The sequence below is a fragment of the Lupinus angustifolius genome, chromosome LG13 (genome assembly GCF_001865875.1).
Source record: "Lupinus angustifolius cultivar Tanjil chromosome LG13, LupAngTanjil_v1.0, whole genome shotgun sequence".
Classification (NCBI taxonomy): domain Eukaryota; kingdom Viridiplantae; phylum Streptophyta; class Magnoliopsida; order Fabales; family Fabaceae; genus Lupinus; species Lupinus angustifolius.
Genome location: NC_032021.1, coordinates 8,924,953 through 8,930,173, shown reverse-complemented (window position 1 = coordinate 8,930,173; position 5,221 = coordinate 8,924,953).

Sequence of the window (5,221 nt, the reverse complement as noted above, 5' to 3'; positions counted from 1 at the left end):
GTAGTCGTTGAAAGCACATCGTGGCCAAATAAGTTACCTTAATTGCCATTTGTTGGGTGTTTCATGTAGAAGAAAACATGGGAATAAGTGGCTGGATGGAATCCTAAGTTTTCCAGCCTTAATTAGGTCATTTAGTGTCGTGTAAGGCTTTGTTTCATTCAAGGTAAAATGTGGGAATATATAGCTGGATGGAATCCTAAGTTTCGCCAAACATTAGTAGTCTTTAATTTCCATGTGATGGTTTGTTCAGGCTTAGTAATTGTGTGGAATAAGTGACTTAGTGGAATCCAATGTTGGCCTGGAACAAATGAGTCATTTAGTGTCTTAATTAGGCCAAAAATTTATGTTTCCATTGTATTTTCGTGGACGCCAAATTTGGCCAGCCACACCTATATATAGTCGTGTTCTATTGTGAAATAAAACAAGTTGAATTATATTGGAATTATCCATTATTAGTGAGCATGATTCTTTTAAGTTCTTGGCTAAATCAAAATCAAATTGTTCTTATTAAGAATCCTAAGTTTCTTTTAGGGAACTTCGCCTTGGATTATGAAACAAAGTCCTCTTACGGCGTCTTACCACTTCAATTCTAATCCACATTCTTTTATCTTACAATTCCGCTTGCCCTTATGATAAATTCTATTCACAACACTTATCCAAACATCAATCAAGTAACGATCATCCAAAAAGGCAACTCGTGTTGGATAACAAGGACTTACGGTTACCTAGAGGGTGGTCAATAGGTGTAGCAGATTGCAACTGTCACTTTTTCTATTAGTGATTTATTCTCAAAAGTTACCAATTTAATCGATTATATCAAGTCTTAATCGATTAACAACAACATTGATTAGTCGATTAATTGCAGGATTAATCGATTAACTTTATTCTTGTTTTCTTGAAAAAATAGTTTTCTTGCCAAAAAAACTCATAGTGATTTCAATCAATTTCAGAAGCAATCAACTTAACGAATTTATGCCTAAATGTTAACAACTTCACAGTATGTAATAAACAAAGTAGGAAAAACAATTTAATTATGCAAATTGTAAATCGACTGAAACTAAAGAGATAAGGGAAAAAGAAAATTTGAGATGACGATCTTTTATTATGGTTCATTTGGGCGTCCTCCTGTGAACTACATCCAGGACACCTCTTCTGATCATGGGAGATTATTCTTCACTAATACAAATCAATATTTTAAAAACACACTTCCAAAGATACAAGACTCCTTTCTTGGACTTAGAGACTCAAATGGTTTGACCTTCACCCCTGCATCTAATGGATACTAAAAACCACTTCTAATGGATACTAAACACCACTTCTAATGGATACTAAATACCACTTCTAATAGATTGACCTTCAGCCCCTGCTACATCTACTCACTTCCAAGACTCTTGTACTAGTGAATATACCACCTAACTGCAGCTAGGATTTCCCAATTCAATTCTCTAACAAGGTGATACTAACACACTAAGAGAACTCAAGAAAATCATCAACAAATTTACAAGTTGTTTACACCAAAATGTGCTAATCTTACAATTAAGAACAACGCTAAAAACCTGCCCATAAATCTCACAAAAAGACTTAAAAGAATGAGGTGTGATTTTCTAGGTTTTTCAATATAGTTTTCACAATGATACACAACGGATAATCCTCTATAAAACTACATGTTTTCACTTGTAACAAAGAAAACTCATTCACAGAATAAGTAATTTTCCGCTCAAGAAATTTGAAAGTTTTTTTCTAGAATTTTCAAGACTTGTTCTTCTCAACAAATGGGAAATAAGTGAGTTTTTATATGTAATTGTTTTATGTTTGGTTTAACCGATTACATCATGGCTTGATCGATTAATGACACCAACAAATCCAAAATTTTAGCTATTGTAACTCCATTAATTGATTAATCTCATACTTAATCGATTAACGAATTCCCATTCTGATTTAATTGATTAACACATGTTGTAATTGATTAACTATGTTGAAAAAGTATTTCTTTGTTGCATTATGAAACTTCTACAAGATGCATACATGTATGATTCATGAAGACCTCGACCTTTCCTCTCAATAACTCAATTTTGTTTAGGAATTCTAGGAGCGGAATATTGATGATGAATGCCATGTTTTTGAAAAAAATTATCGAATTGGTGGTTTTCAAATTCACCATCATGGTCACTTCGAATATATACTACTTTATGGTTGAGTTGATTTTGAATAAGTTTAGCAAGATTCTTAAAAGATTTGAACGTGTCGCAATTCAAAGCGAAAAACAATGTCCAAGTGAATCTAGAGAAGTCATCCACGATGACTAATGCATATAGTAACTACCACCAAAGCTCATAATATGTGACGATCCAAACAGTTCCATATGGAGAAACTCCAAAGGCCTTGTTGTGGATACCACATTTTTTTATGAAAAGGAATTTTTCACATGCTTGCATCTTTAGCAAGAGTCACAAATATCATCAGCTTTAAAATTCAGCTCTAGTTTTAAAACAGCTTTTCACCTTCATTGAGCAAGAATCAAAAAATTATCTAAGAGAGAGAAAACCAAAGATTCATGGTGCCAAAAAGTTTCAAAGATTTCTTGTTGTTTCTTGAAGGTTTTCTTGCATAAGCTTCAAAAGTGAAAAGAGAGAGAAAAGAGAGAAAATCCTTTTCATTGCACCAAAACATTTTCCATTCAATTGAAAACACCTTGCATGATTTCATAATTAGGTCTTAGGACTGCTTTCTGAGATCTTGTTGTCAAGGGTGATTAGAGTCGAATTAAGAGTCGATATCCGCACAATCTAGTGTGCTAAGTAGCTCGTCAAAAAATCTGTAACTTGAGAAGAATTCTCGTGATGTGTGGTATCATCACAGGTTGAGAATTAGGAGTCTTCATTAGACAGGAAGTCTTGATTCGAGCAAGAGTTTCGGTTGGGGCCAAATTGCATGAACGGTGCGGTATCCAAGTAGGCATAGATAAGGGGTCGAGCTTAGGGGCTCATCGGTTTCAAGAAGGAAATTTTTGTTTCGTTGTATTGGAAGTGTGGTTGTAAATTACATTTCTGATAAGTGAATAAAAATCTTCTAGATCAATCGGGAGGCCTGGATGTAGTTTGCAAGAGGACCCGCAAACGAAGCAAGATTAAATTCCTCGAACGCATTTTCTCTATCCCTATATCTTTACAATTTTGTCTTTATTGCTTTCTATTTTGATTGGCTTTCTGTGATTAATTTCTTACTGTGTTAATATGTTGTTAATCAAGAATTAATATTAGGATAGTAAAGATCAAGAATTGTCACGGTTTTTACAAAGCACGAAAACTGATATTCATAGTATAACAATCAGGATAATCGATTAACATACTGATAATAGTCGGTTAATTGAACTATCCTTGATCAATTAACCCTGTTGTTAATCGATTAACTACAACAGCTTTGTATTCTGTGCAAATATCGGAAAAGCAGTACCGGTGATCCACGACACCTATACACCCCCCCTTAGGTGTAATCTTACCATACTAGTGCCCGACAAGTGGTATCAGAGCTAGTACAAAAGTGCAAGCTTGGTCGCTAAATTCGTTGATCCGAGGGATTAATCACTATGGGTTCTACAAACCCCTTCTGCGGTGATGGCGCATCCATCAACTGCCCTCCGATTTTCAGTGGCGAAGGGTACGCCTACTAGAAGGTGCGCATGCGAATCTTTATAGAGGCTGTAGACATAGAGATTTGGGACTCTGTTGTCAACAGGCCTTTCACTCCACTTCACTTAGTGGATGGTGAACCCAAAGAAAAACCAAAGGGATTATGGACTAACGATGAAAGACGTAAAGTCCAGCACAATCTCAAGGAAAAGAACATTATAACCTTTGCCTTATCATACGACGAATTCTTTCGGGTGTCACAGTGCCTAAATGCAAAGGAAATGTGTGATACTTTGCAAGTAACCCACGAAGGCATAAGTGAGGTTAAGTGTGCTCGATTAAATGCTTTGACACATGAATATGAGTTGTATGGAATGTTTCCTAATGAATCGATAAATGAAATTCAAAAACGATTCACTCATATTGTAAATCATTTAATTGCTTTAGATAAGAATTTTGCTATTGGTGAACTTACTAACAATGTGTTGCGTTGTCTTGATAGGAAACGGCAGCCCAAGGTAATAACAATTATGGAGTCGAAAGACTTAGACACTATGGCACTTGCAACTCTCTTTGGCAAGCTCCAAGAACACGAAATGGAGTTGGGCCGCTTAACAATGCATGAAGATTTAGACCGAAAGAAAAAGGGCATCTCTTTGAAAGATACATCTTCAAAATCACAAGAAGAGATAGACGATGATGATTCAGGGTCTGAATTAGATGATGAAACGTTAAATCTTCTAGTTAGAAAGTTTGGCTAGTTTCTCAAGAACAAAGGAGGATTTAAATAATTTCAAAAGAAGGACGCAACTGACTCAACTAGACGAGGCAAAACTCCCAATGATCACCTCATTTTCCATGAGTGTGGCAAACCAGGCCATATGAAATTCCAATGCCTGAGTCACCTCAAGAAGGTTGAACACGATAAAATCAACCCTCGGGACTTCAAATCCAAGAAGGCTTACATTTTATGGGATGTTATGGAGGACGAGACAATGAGTAGTACATCTGATGATGAGGAGACCACCAAATTGTGCTTAATGGCAAACACTCACAAAATTGGCAGCACAAGCGATCCGGTTGACACGACTGAGATACATTTTTCTGACTCTTCTTCATGTTCCAATGAATTTCCTAATTACGATGAATTATATAGTGCATTTTTTGAGTTGCATGAAGATCTTAGGAAACTGGCAAAAATAAATGTAGAAGGTAATGAGTCATTTTATTGTATGAAAGTAATATGCTAAGTTACAAGAAGAATTAAATGAATTAAAACTAGAAAATGAAACTCTAGATCTCATCTACTCATCTGCCTCATGTAGTTGTGCCACTATATTAATTGAACCCCATATACGTGATAATTGTGATGTATTAAATGCTGAAATTTCTAACTTGAAAGATAAATTGGCAAAATTCACATATTGTAGTTATAACCTGAACAACCTACTTGCTACATCTATAAATGTAGGTAATCATGGAGGTCTTGGCTATAAACCAAAGAAAACTAGAAGACCATATAGGAGACAAGTAGATTACATGCATAATAGAACTAATCAAAAAATGCCTACTTGTTTTTATTGTGGTAAACA